This window comes from Chlorocebus sabaeus, chromosome 4 (genome assembly GCF_047675955.1).
Source record: "Chlorocebus sabaeus isolate Y175 chromosome 4, mChlSab1.0.hap1, whole genome shotgun sequence".
Taxonomy (NCBI): domain Eukaryota; kingdom Metazoa; phylum Chordata; class Mammalia; order Primates; family Cercopithecidae; genus Chlorocebus; species Chlorocebus sabaeus.
The window spans coordinates 92,908,037-92,922,065 of NC_132907.1; the positions used below are offsets into that span (position 1 = coordinate 92,908,037).

General features: G+C 52.4%; 1 pseudogene; it reads right to left on the minus strand.

The window, feature by feature from the left end:
• Window positions 1–203: 203 nt before the first annotated feature.
• LOC103214930 (uncharacterized) lies at window positions 204–13,981 on the minus strand (annotated as a pseudogene).
• Window positions 13,982–14,029: the final 48 nt, after the last annotated feature.

The following is a 14,029-nucleotide window of genomic DNA, read 5'->3' on the forward strand; positions in this document are numbered from 1 at the left end:
TTCTATATTCAAACACTAAAATTCCGAAGGTGGAGTATCATCCAATGTGAGACGCATCATAGCCCGGCCCGTATGTACACGGCACACGGAGCTCTGCCTGCAAGCCCGGTCCATATGTACACGGCACACGGAGCTCTGCCTGCAAGCCCGGCCCGTATGTACACGGCACACGGAGCTCTGCCTGCAAGCACGGCCCATATGTACACGCACACGGAGCTCTGCCTGCAAGCCCGGCCCGTATGTACACGCACACGGAGCTCTGCCTGCAAGCCCGGCCCGTATGTACACGGCACACGGAGCTCTGCCTGCGCTCATCTGTGAATTCCTCATTTACAGGTCACTGATACAAAAACCCGCAAGGGAACTTCTACTCTTCACTTCTCCTCTTTCCGAAACATTGTCACATATTTTTAAGGAACTTTAGAGATATGAAGAAAATGCATTAAAGTGGGTTTCTGCTAAGGGCTCTCCATGTTTTGCTCTGACCAATTATGCACTACATCTTGAGAAAAGCTTTTGCAGCTCATTTCCAGCTAACATAGCAGAAAACTCTAAGTCTTTGCTGATATGACATTGTCCAGTTTTAAATGCAAAAAAGAAAGCATGGAACTCATCCGGAAGGTGAAATCTCAGTTTCTGTTTCACAGTTCGCACATGCACCTGTCCTCTGCGACATCCAGAAAGGAGGAAAGGTCCCACAAAACCAACACAGAGGCTGCTTTTATTCCACCTCCCAGTCACCACATTCCACCCTCTCGGTCACCACATCCCACCAGCACCGCCGCCTTCCACTGGACCGGCTGAGGAGGAAGGTCGGGGGCCTGGTTGCTGGCGTTTCTTCCCACTGGAAGCTGCTCGGCTTGAAGTGAAGGCGAGGCTGGGGCTGCAGCCCCTCACCCCGTCCTGGCTGCGACCAGCCCTGTGGCCGCTGTGGGCCTCGCTCATGCACTCTGTGCAGGTTCTGAGTGGTGCTGGGCTCAGAAGACGCCCGTGGCTTGCTCTTGCAGGGGCTCCATGCCCGTCCTACCTTGCTTGAAAAACACAAGCTTAGTGATAAAATGGGTAAGAATTTCAAGACAGTGACCCTGGAGCCTTAAACCCAAAGTGGCCCTTGCCCTCCCCAGGCACAGCAGGGCACCCAGGGGCAGGCAGGGTGGTCCTGGAAGTCATTCTGGGAGGGGCCAGTGCCTCTGCCTTGATGCCCATGCTGTCCCCTCTCCACAGGTCCTCACCTATCCCTGATTGCTGAGTGACTGGCAGGAGCCTGCCTGCACCCCCGCCGCGAGGCCTGGCCCTGCTCCTGGCACTGCAGGCTGGAGTTGCCTGTGGGACTGCCCAGTGCACAGCTCCTGCACCACGCGGGCATGGGTCCTTGTCTCCATGGAAGGGCGGTGCTGATGCCGAGTTCACGCATTGGCCTGGGCAGATGCAGGGGCACAGCCCAACTCCTGCACGGTGTGCTGGGTCCCCCACATGTGACCCTGTGGTTGGGGGCTTGCAGCCCTTCCTGCCACCTGCTGGCCTCTCCATGGCCACGTGCTTCCTTCCCACTCCCTGGATGGTGCAGGTGTGGCATGGCCTGTGTCCACCGATGGCGGGGGGCACATGCGCAGCCCCCAGGGTGGCCCCCAGCCTTGCTCTCCCACGCTCTTCCCCCTGAGGTGGGGCTGGGACTCTCAGGACAACAGCACCTCTTCCCCACGGCCCTCCTCATGGGCACCACTGGGCCCTTCCACACGCTTGCCAAGGTGAGCCGGGTGGGCAGCTCAGCAGGTGGTCCTGAGCCCTGGCCCCAGCCCAGGCATCTGGTGAAACCCTTCCTGGCCTCGGCTCCTCGTCTGTGCGGTGGGCATGGCCATCACTCCACCTCGGGCAGTCGTGGGCATGGAACTGAGTTAATCCACCAACAGGGCTCAGGATGGCACCCACTTAGGTCCATTGGTTTCTTTTACATCATCTGATGCCATCTCTTGTCAAGCGCCTGGGGCCACATCTCTGTGACATGGGGCTTCCTGACACTGGCATGCACCTCGGAGCACCCCAGGCCCTGTCTGCACCAGCACCCCGTGTCCCAGGAGCCCAGGGTCCCCCAGTAGCCTGGTCCCCTCGGCCCACAGGGGCGCTGCCTTGCTCTGGGAGGGCTCTGTGTCCTGCTTTGTAATTGTACATCACAGCTGTCACCATTGCACTGGTCAAGGGGGCAGTGACAGCAACAGTCAGGCCATGGGCTGAACTCCGGGCACCCATTGGCGCAGAGCTAGGGGAAGCTGGATGAAGCAGCAGGCGCGGCCGTGGGGAACCGACTTCTTCTTCCAGAAAAAGGGCTATTTCCATAAGCTGCTGGCTGTCAAAAGGCATTTAGCTCCCCCTGTGTTCCAGAGAACATAATCTATTATTTGTTCAAAAGTAGGTTTCCTGAGGTAGCTACAAAACCCCCAATATTGATGCTAAGTCACATGGAAAGCTGCGGGGGGCTGGCCTGGCTTTTTGTAAGATAATAGCAGGGCTTGTGTGCTCTCTGCTGAAACCTGCCATCCCATCCATTTCCTCCTGGGAAACTGGGCCATCGATGAGGGTGACAGCCCTGCCAGCCAGCGACGTCCTCCTATACTCAGTGCCCAGGCAGCGCGGTCAAAGGGTGCAAATCTGAGTGCTAGAGAGCCCTCTCCTCCCCCCAGTGCCTGCCACCCACCCCTTCCTCCTTCTGACACTGGCCCCCAGTAAGCACAAGGGCAGCACGCTGGCCCTCCCTACAGCCCTGCCCAGCTGGGGACCCCGGAGGCGGAGTCCAAGGTCTTCCCGCTTCCCAGATCCCTCCCATCCCCTCTGGCTCCTCCACTTTACCCCCTTGACCCTCATTCTCATGAAGCTCACAACGGCAGAGTCCATGCTGACCCTTGGAGAAGACGCGAAGTGAGATTGGAGGACTGTGGAGGACTGTGGAGGACTGTGGAGGACTGTGGGGGACTGTGGGGGACTGTGGGGGACTGTGGGGGACTGTGGGGGACTGTGGAGGACAATGGGCTGTGATGGGCAGGACTGTGCCTGCCTCAGAGTTTAAATGTTGAAGTCCTGACCCCCAGGACCTGAAAATGTGACGGTATTTGGAGATGGGGTCTTTACAGAAAGGATTTCAGTTAAACGAGATCATGAGGGTGGACCTGTTGTGACTGGTGTCCTTGTAAGAACAGGAGATCAGGAGATCAGGAGGAGGACACGCAGAGAGGGGAGACCCGGTGAGGACTCAGGGAGAAGACAGTGTCTGGAAGCCAAGGAGAGGCACCGGGAGGAAGCAACCCTGCCGTACCTCAATGTGGGACTGCCAGCCTCATGGACTGTACTTTGAGAAATGAATGTCTTGTTTAAGCCCCAGTCTACGGTCGTCAGAGACACTGGAACCAGAGCGACTCCATCTCGAGTGAGGGCTAGAAAATGAGGCTAGGGCTTGCTGGGCTTCGTTCCCAGAGAGTCGGGCATTCCCAGCCTCTAGATGTTTATGGATAAGGGAACAGATCAATCATGTTTACTAAACAGACCCAGACTTGGGAGTCCAGATACCCCGATATCCAGAGAACAAAGGCATTCCTAATTTTGCCTTAAAGATAAATAATACCGATTCTTGCAAAATATAGTAATTAAGAAAATTCTTTATCACCAACCCTCGTAGCAGAGCACATCTCCCCATATATACCAGGATTGTACCCAGGGTGGGCGCCTTTCTCCTCTCAGTTTCGGGAATGTCCTACTCTGTCTATGGAGTAGCTGTCCTTTCACCACTTTACTCTCTTAATAAACTTGCTTTCACATGAGACTGCGGACTCACCCTGAATTATTTCTTGTGCAAGATCCAAGAACCCTCTCTTGGGGTCTGGATCGGGACCCCCTTGCTGTGACATGGTGCTGCTCCGTGGCCACGTGGGCTGACCAATGCAGAGACCGACGGTGGGCTCTTCGTTACCCTGGCCCACCCACCAGGCTCCCACGCTCCCCAGCCCTTCCGTCCTGGTGCTCTGATGGTGGCGCCGTGTGGCCTGCCCTGCATGCCGTGCCCTGCTCAGCTGCTGCTCTGTGGGTCGGTCGTGGGCACTTCCTGACACTCTACAGAGCAGAGCCTTCCTGGAGTCATGAGACAGGACACTGAGAGTGGCCGCCTCGTCTGGAGACTGAGTCCAGTGTCAGGGACAAGCAGTGATGGCCTCCCTGACCTCTGCCTCCTCCACGCTGGCAACAAGGGTGGGAAGCAGGAGGCCGGCCTGATACCAATGAGCCGATGTGAAGGGCCGCACTTCATCCCAATGCCCAGCAGATGCGAGGGGCCACACTTCATCCCAATGCCCAGCAGCTATTTCTGAGAGTTCTGCTTGTATGTAGGTGATGCCGGGAACTGTATTGTCCACACTTCCCCAAGCCTACAAATTCGCTTCGTAGGATTTTATTTTTACTGAATGAATCCTACAGGGCTTGTCTCCCAAGTGCTGAGATGAACAGATGGTGGTGGCTGTCATCCCTCGAGCTCATACATCCCCCAAGGGCACCACAGCTCCTGCTGCAAATAAGCCTGTTAGCTTTCTTTTTCTTTCTTTCTTTTTTTTTTTTTTTTTGAGATGGAGTCTCACTTTCTTGCCCAGGCTGGAGTGCAGTGGCGCAATCTCGGCTCACTGCAACCTCTGCCCTCCAGGTTCAGGCAATTCTCCTGCCTCACCCTCCTGGGTAGCTGCGATTATAGGCGCCTGCCACCACGTCCGGCTAATTTTTTGTATTTTTAGTAGAGATGGGGTTTCACCGTGTTGGCCAGGCTGGTCTTGAACTCCTGACCTCAGGTGATACGCCCACCTTGGCCTCCCAAAGTACTGGGATTACAGGCATGAGCCACCACAACCAGCCAAGCCTGTTAGTTTTCATGATCAGAGAACTAGAAGCGAAAACACTGAGTTACAACATCTCTCCCATCAGGCTGGCAAAACTCCACAAGGTCCCACCACACCCTGATGGGGAAGAAACACACAGTCTCATGCTTTGCTGCTGGGATACAAACAGCACAGTCCCTGCGAGAAGAAGCTCAGAGATGCCCGGAAAGATGCCTGTGCATTCACAACTGCATCCTTCAATTCCACTTCTAAGCAGCTACCTTAAAGTCACACTGTCAAAAATATCAGAAAATGGATGTTCAAGGTCATTCAACGTAACCTTGCTTTTAATACCTACAGACTTCTTTTTAACCAAAGGATATATCTTGGCAAAATATATTATGTATGTATATAACTAAATGGAACCTCTGAGATGAAAAATACATTTGAAATGAAAAATTCATAAAATGAGCTTAGCAGCAGTTTGAAAACTGCAGAAAAATGCCAGGGAACTTGAATACAAGTGAGAACTTGAATACAAGTATTAGAAAATATTCAAACCTAAGCAGGGAGATGGGAGAAAAGTTTCAACATAAAAATAAACAGAACCTCACTGACATTGAAACAGCATCAAGTGTCTCATATACATATAACTGGAGTCCCAAAAGGAAGAGGTAGGCAGAAAAATATGTGAAGAAACCTTGACTTCAACATTTTCAAACTTGAAGAATCTCACAGATTGATAAGCTCAGTAAGCCCCAAGCAGGACAAACGAGGCAAAAGCAGCCAGACAAACGCACATTGACCACAAAGAGACACAGAACAGCCGGCAATCTGTCATCAGAAGCAGTGCAAGTCAGAAGACAGCGGACGGAACGGTGTGATTTCACGTGGCAGAAGAAAAAGTGTCCATCAACCTAGAGAATTAGTGAAAATGTCTTCCAAAAAATGAGGGCAAATTAAGGATATTTCCATACAAATGACAATTGGTAGAATCCATTTTCAGTAGATCTGCATCACACGAAATGCTAAAGGAGGTTATTGAGGCCAAAGGAGTATACATCAGCTTATTTCATGTGAAGTGAAATGTATGACAATAAAGAAAGGAATAGGACAGAAATGGAACGTTACTGTTTAAAGTCATTAAAATCCACATGAAGGGTTTTAATATCATCGGGAAGTATACTAGCTGAAGTTTAAGCTACAAATTAACAATTGTAGAAAAAAACACTGAACAAGTAAAGCAAAAAGATCTAGCTGAAAAGCCAATAAGACGACACATTTGAATCCAAAAAAGATAAATTTATAATTCTAAAAGAAAGAAGAAAAAAGAGGGAAAAGAACAAAGAATGGATAGGACAAATAAGAAAACATTGATAATTACATTATATTTAAATGATGTAACACTCCGATTAAATGGCAGAGATTGTTGACTGAAATAAACAAAGAACTCTAAGCTGCCTACAAGAAACCCATTTTAAATATAAATACACAGACAGGTTAAGGCCAAGCATGGTGGCTCACGCCTGTAATCTCAGCACTTTGGGAGGCCGAGGTGGGAAGATTGCTTGAGTCCAGGAGTTCAAGACCAGCCTGGGAAACATGGTGGAACTCCATCTCTACAAAAATTACAAATATTACCTGGGTATGGTGGCACACTCCTGTGGTCCCAGTTACTTGGGAGGCTGAGGTGGGAGGATTGCTTGAGCCTGGGAGGGTGAGGCTGCAGTTAGTCAAGATGGTGCCACTGCACTCCAGGCTGGGTGACAGAGCAAAACCCGGTCTCAAAATTGTACTTAAAAAAACAAACAAAACAGGCTGGGCATAGTGGCTCACACCTATAATCCCAGCACTTTGGGAGGCCGAGGAAGGTGGATCACCTGAGGTCAGAAGTTTGAGACCACCCTGGCCAACATGGTGAAAACCTGACTTTACTAAAAATACAAAATTAGCCGGGCATGGTGGCAGGTGCCTATAATCCCAGCTACTCGGGAGGCTGAGGTAGGAGAATCACCTGAACCTAGGAGGCAGAGGTTGCAGTGAGAGTTAGATAGTGCCATGGCACTCCAGCCTGGGCGACAAGAGCGAAACTCCATCTCAAAAAAAAAAAGATAGATAGATAGATAGATACATACATACATACATACGTATGTATATTTAAGACACAGGTAGGTTAAAAGTTAAAGGAGAGAAAAGGGCATGCCAGGGAAGTGCTGTCAAAAGAAAGCTGAAGTAGTTATGTTGACATGACACAAAGCACACATCAGAACAAAGAACATCACCAGGGATAAAGAAAGACAACAGGGTCAAGCCATCAAGAGGACATAATGACCCCAAATGAGTATGCTCCTACTAACAGAGCTTCAAAACACATACAGCAAAATTCAAAAACTTTTATCATTGAAACATGATTACATTGGATGTAGTAAAAATGTTCAACTTTTGCTTTTTGAAAGTCACCAGAAGGAGAGTGGTGTTGGCAAGAGGGCTGGCTAGAACTGCCTGGCACTCATCCCCTCCTCCCCATACGGAAGGACCAAGGCAACAAGTTAACAGTGACAATTTGACTGGAATGTCGAAGGTGGAGTGCTGGACTGCAGCAGAGGCCTTGAGACACACCTGTGGTGTTTGGAAGCCCAGGAGGCCTCTGCCGCCCACTCTTCCTCACCCACCAGTTTGACCTAGAAGCAAAGAGGGACTTCCTGTGGCAAGGAAAAGGTAAGCAGATCTCCGCCAGCTGCCACTGCGACAGCAAATGCTGACAGTCCTTGCTGCATGAGAACCCACAGTCCCTGCAAGCCCTGAGCCCAGTTGGGAGCACTGCAGGGAAGTCACACAGCAGCGTTGCCCCGATTAGAGGCACAAGGTGTGCACCTCCCAACCCACACCCACACCATGAGCCAAGCTGCTATTGCATCTGGAGGGGCTCTGCCCCAGGGCCAGTACCATCTGCACCTCTCCAACGCTGGGGCTCCACCTTCACGCCACCAAGCCCACATGGGCGGCTGAACACCACAACCCCAGCTGCATGGAGCTTGGGCCCAGGCTCAGCTGTAGCTCTGGTCCTGCACAGCAGGGAAACCCATCCCCACCGCAGCTCTTCCAGCTGTCTGCCCCTCCCGCCTGCAGCAAACCCACCCTTGAGCCAGCCAAACAGCTGCAGGCCTTCTCACGTAGAACCCGCCTGCCTCCAAGCAACTGATAACAGGAGCTCAAGTCCTGATAAATCAGCCCCACAGCGCCCCCACCTGCAGGTACGCCCCTGGCCTGCCCAATGGCTCTGTGTCTCCAATAGGGGCCTAAGAAAAAGTCCCACAGGCTGCCCCTGGCAATATACAAAAATTAGTAGCATTTCTATACACAAACAAAAAACTAGCTGAAAAAGAAATCGAGAAGGCAATCCTATTTCCAATAGCAACAAAAAATATAAAATACCTAGGGATAAATTTAACAAAAGAGGTGAGAGACCTCTACAAGGAAAATTACAAAACACTGATGAAAGAAATTGAAGAGGATATGAACAAATGAGTAGACATCCCATGCTCAAGGATCAGAAGAATATTGTTAAAATGATTGTGCTACCGAAGGTAATCTACACATTTAAGGGAATGCCTACCAAAATACCAATGGCATTCTTCATAGAAAAAGAAATAATATTAAAATTTGTATGGAACCACAAAAGACCCCAAATAGCCAAAGCCATTCTGAACAAAAAGAACAAAACTGGAGGCATCACACTCCCAGACCTCAAAATACACTACAAAGCTACAGTAACCAAAACAGCATGGAAACAGTATAAAAACAGACACATAGACCAATGGAACAGAAGAGAGGGCCCAGAAATTAATCCACTTTCTACAGTCAACCGATTTCCAACAAAGGTGCCAAGCACACTCACTGCAGAAAGGACAGATTCTTCAATAAATTGTGACGGGCAGTGGCTCACACCTATTACAGCTACTTGAGAGATGGGAGGATTGCTTGTGCCCAGGAGTTCAAGACCAGCCTGGGCAACACAGCAAGACCCCGTCTCTACAAAAAGTTTAAAAATTAGCCAAGTGTCCTCTCTTCATGGCCTTCCCCACCACTCTTTGTCAGGGCTTTCTTAACATTAGTGACTCCATTTTGATTCTGACAACTTTCACAGCATGTATTTAGAGCAGCCGCTAGGTGTTCATTCACAGAGGTGGCTGTGAGCAGTTCCTGGGATCATAACAAGAGTCCATTCTGCCCGGGGCTTACCACAAATGAAGTAAAGACAGGCCCATGGGGACAGGTTGGGCAGAGTGAGTCCCACATGAGCAGGGCAGGAGAGGGGCCCGCACCCCAACAGAAATGTCAGGTGATCATCAGGTGATGGTCAAGCAGTTGGTAAACTGACTAAAATAATTATTGGTTGCAGCTGGTGCCAGGGAACGGCAGGCTCCCAATAGAAAACACCTGAAGCTGGTGATGAGCCGCGTCCCGATAAGATCTCAGGTGTTGGCATAGGCGGGAATTGAACAGTGAGAACACTTGGACACAGGGTGGGGAACCTCACACACCAGGGCCTGTTGTGGGGTGGGAGGGATAGCATTAGGAGAGATACCTAATATAAATGACGAGTTAGTGGGTGCAGCACACTAACATGACACATGCAAACCTACGTAACAAAGCTGCATGTTGTGCAAATGTACCCTAGAACTTAAAAAAAAAATCAGGAGACCTCAGGTGAGTGAGGGCAAGCACGCGCACTACGAGGCAAAGTGGCAAAGTTTAACCAGTGTGTGACCTTCCCCTAGGAACTGGTAAGGGGAGACTGCCTCAAGAGGGCACCGCACAACTCCAGCAAGCACACTGTGCCCGCGGCCCTCCCAAGTGCTGGCAGGCCACTGCGCATGCGGACAGCCCACCCCAAGGGAAGAATCAGGGGAAAAGGGATGCAGCCCCCCAGAAGCAAACCAACATATAAACCCCAAGTCAAAGGTCAAAACTGTGTACTTGGTCTCTCAAGATGCCCCCTGCCCCTCCTCCGAGTGTACTTTACTTCCTTCCATGCCTGCTCTAAAACTTCTTAATAAACCTTCACTCTTGCTCTGAAACTTACCTCAGTCTCTCACTCTGCCTTGTGCCCCCTGATGAATGACTTCCTCTGAGGAGGCAAAAGCTGAGTTGCTGCACACTCATATGGATTTCTGCTGCTGACACCAGGAGATGGCGTTCTGGGCTCCCTGCGGCCCCGGAGAGTAGCAGCCTCCCCTCTTTCTCTAGGAGTACCCCTCACTAGGAAATGGCAGTATGCACTCAGCTCGTTACATTCCATGCCATTGATACCTGTGTGTGCATGAGCCCCAGTCTCACGCAGGGCCCTAGGAATGAGCCACGGCCTCCCTCTGGTGTGAATGGTTAGCCTTTGGGGAACCCTAAGCAGATGCCCATATTCAACTGGCAAGATTCTCAAACACCAGCACACAAGCCAACCCCGGACGGCTGCTCATGCACATGGTGGCACTTACCAGTAACTTTTCAACGATGGAAAAATGTTCTTGGATGGGCTAGAAAGTCCTGTAAGAGCTGTGTCCTTGCAAGAGGAGAGCCAGCAGCCTGGCACAAGGGTCACACCTTGAGCCTAGATGTCCCTGCCACTGACCTGCTTGAAAGCTCACTGGTCTGCCACAGAACGCTTCTGCTTTGCCTCCAGGAAAAGGCCTTGTTATCTGCAAACTCCCAGAGGCACCCATCGCAGGATACCCAGCTTTGCCTGAGGGCTCTTGTCCCTGTTTGCCTATAAGTATCTGCACCTGGGACAGAATCTAATCCACATCAAAACTCAGTGTGAGACTTGCTTTCCTAGAACTACAACCCCAGGGGCAGGTAGTGTGGGCAGAGACAGAGTCCCACCCCGCCCGGTGGACACAACATCTGTTGAATGAGACCAAACATGGGTTTGTGGCCCTTCATCCATATATCCTGCAGATGTGCCTGGCGCGGTGGTTCAGCCTGTAATCCCAGCACTTTGGGAGGCTGAGACGGGCAGATCACAAGGTCAGGCGATCGAGACCATCCTGGTTAACACGGTGAAACCCCATCTCTACTAAAAATACAAAAAATTAGCTGGGCGTGGTGGCGGGCGCCTGTAGTCCCAGCTACTCAGAACGCTGAGGCAGGAGAACGGCGTGAACCCAGGAGGCGGAGCTTGCAGTGAGCTGAGATCATGCCACTGCACTCCAGCCTGGGCGACAGAGCGAGACTCCGTCTCAAAAAAAAAAAAAAAAAAAAAAAAAAAAAAAAAAAAAAATCCTGCAGATGTTAGAATGCGCGGAAGAGAGAGAAACCCAGCGTCAATGAATACAGAGAGGCAGAAGATCCAAAACCTTCCTTCCCAGCAAAGCCTGGGTGCGAGGTCCCCGAGCTGAGCTGAGCCTGGGGACAGGCTCCAGTCTGAGGACACCCCACAGCCCTCACAGCAGGGAGTATCCACATTCAGATGCCCTCCTCTTTCCCTCCACCCGCCTCCCAAGGCTGCACAGCAGCTACGGCCTGTAGGGAGAAGTGCGGTTTGCGGGTGCCATTCCTATTTCCTTCGTGTCTGACCACTGCCTGAGGGCCTCACAAAGGAACCAAATCTCTTGGAGCCTGTATTTCTTGTCATCCTGAGTGGCCATTGGAGTCCTCAATGAATAAGGACAGCAAAGGTCAGTTCTTCATGTGAGCTTTCTAGAACATTCCAGGCACTCCATGTACTAACAGGTTCCTTGCTAGAGGGCCCTCAAATGATGGAATTGATAAAAGCATTTTAAAACGTTGATAAATTCTCTAACCATAGACGTGGAGCTCAGTGAGTACAAATGCAAGATGTGACTCCCCCAGGCCTAGAAAGCAAGCCGTAGCTTCAGAGACGTGGTAACCTTGGCTCTCCACGGGAGTGAGGCCAACAAAGTCAGCAGAACAGGGTCAAGCAGCTCCTGTTGCCCAAGCAGCCACAGCCACCTGGCCTTCACTGCATCCAGCTGTGCAGTGGCCGAGAGGGTGCTGTGTGAGGACAGCGGGAGGAGAGGCCTTCAAGACCCAGGCAAGCTAAGCCTGGGGAGACAGAAGCAGCCACCACACTGGAGGAGTGTTGAGGGGGACGCAGGAGTTTGAGGAGTTCTGTGGGGTGCTGAATGGGGTCCTCCTCTGGCGCTTTCTCGAGGGAGTTCTGCAGTGATCCACATCCTTTCCAGGGATTTTCCGTCATGTGCTGTCACATGCTGGCATGGCTGGCTGGCAGCCCAGCCTCTGGCGGTCAGAGTCGGGAGGCAACAGATTCAAGGGTCCCTTTCTTCATGTGGTTTCTCAACAGGGCAGGGGGATGCCCACGAGTGTGCAAATGTGTCCAGACCACTGCAGAACCCCGTCTGCTCAACAGGGCAGGGGGATGCCCACGAGTGTGCAATGTGTCCAGACCACTGCAGAACCTCGTCTGCTCAGCTAAAGAGGCCCTTCCTGTCTGTGATCTTTCCTAGGATGGCAAATGTCCTGCACCACCAGCCACCCCTTCCATTGGCCACTGTGGATGACACTAGGGATGGACATTGATCAAGAAGGTATCAACCTGCTTCCAGCTCCTAGAGCTGGCCAGGTGCCTGACAGGAAAAGGAGACATCTGAGGAACACAGAGAGATGGGGGTAGGGTGGTAGGGAGAGGGAGATGAAGCCACACCCCAGAGCTCCTCGGTTTGTAGCTCTTTCCCGAGGCCTGGCTAGGTCCCTGCCTTGGATGCCATGAGACATCCACCCTGGATAGCCTGCCAGTCCCTTTATGTTTGACAGTGGGAGTTGGAATTTGCCTCCCGCAGACCACAGGACTACAGCCTTCATTCACATGTTGCACAGACTGTGGCAGGACCAGCACCCGCTGCCGGTGTGGGACGCCTGGCCCTGTAGGGGCCCCCAAGAGTGGCTGAAGAGCAAGGTGTGATACCTCTTGGGCCACGCTGCAAACCGCTCACGAGCCTGTTGAGGAGGATGCATTTGATCAGGGTAACTGGAGTCGGCAGAGGGCTTTCCAAAGACAGGTTTGCCAAGAAGCGAGAAGAGACTGAAGGGGGAAGGATAGAGGCGCTGGGTGCAGTCAGACACCACTGCAGCGGTAGACGAAAATCGCGGTGAGAGGACTCTGTGGGGAGGGTAACTAGGTGCATGAGAGTGAGAGGGGCGAAAAAAAGACTCGAACGGCTCCGAAGCTCCTGGTCCAGCTTCCAAGGGTTGGTGGCCCAGGACTGTCCCTGCACGCGGCCTCGGGTGCCTGCTTTGGACAGGCCTCCTTCTCTGGCCCAGTCTCGGCACCAATCATTGTCCCATCCGCCAGTCAGCCAAATCCTGAGTTCTTCCCAGAGCCCAGCACTCTGATGCAATTGTCCCTGCTCCGAAAACCCTCAGCAACCTATTGGGTCTTCAGTAGCATCTACTCTTTCTAGAAATGTCGAACAAGGTTTTCGATTGTGGTGCGCTTGTGGTACGCGTGTGGCAGACACAGAAAATGAAACGACCTTCCAGAGAACTGGCCAAAGGGCGGGAGCCGCTCCAGTACCTGAAGGGCACGGACTGAGCGCTTCTCACGGAGTCGGAGTCGGGGAGGTCGCCGGACCATCCACCGGCTGCCCGAGGGCCTCCCACTGGCCTCCCACGGCCGCCCTCCGAGGGGCCGCTGCTGACTTCGCTGTGCTGGGCACGCCTGGCTTTAGCGGGAAGCTGGGGGTCAGGTTCAAGGCTGTGAGGAGCCACTTCAGCCTGGGAATTTGAATTCTTCCTTCAAAAGCGCCTGTCCCCACAATGGGCTTGTACTGGGGAAAAAATCCACACACGGGATGAGGTGCTCAGCTTCTGTGAGGGTGAGGGTTCTGAGCACTTCGTTTTTCTTCCCTCTAGATTTTGACAGTTGTGGACTAAAAGGGTCGCAGGCCCAGTGCCGGAATTCCCGTACCGCCTTCCACCAGGCTCCCCACACGTCGACACGGCCCCCACTTGGTGGTCTGGCAAGCGTGGTCGGTTGGGGGCGGCGCCCCGGGGACCCTGCAGCCCTAGCCTTCCCCGGCGCCCCGCGAACACCGTCTGAGGCCCCAACTGCGGAGCTCCTGGACCCCTGGGAGGCACGCCCGGAGGGTGGCGCGGGATGGTGACGTCACACACGCGCCGTGTCCCGGACGCGCGTGCGCGGCGGC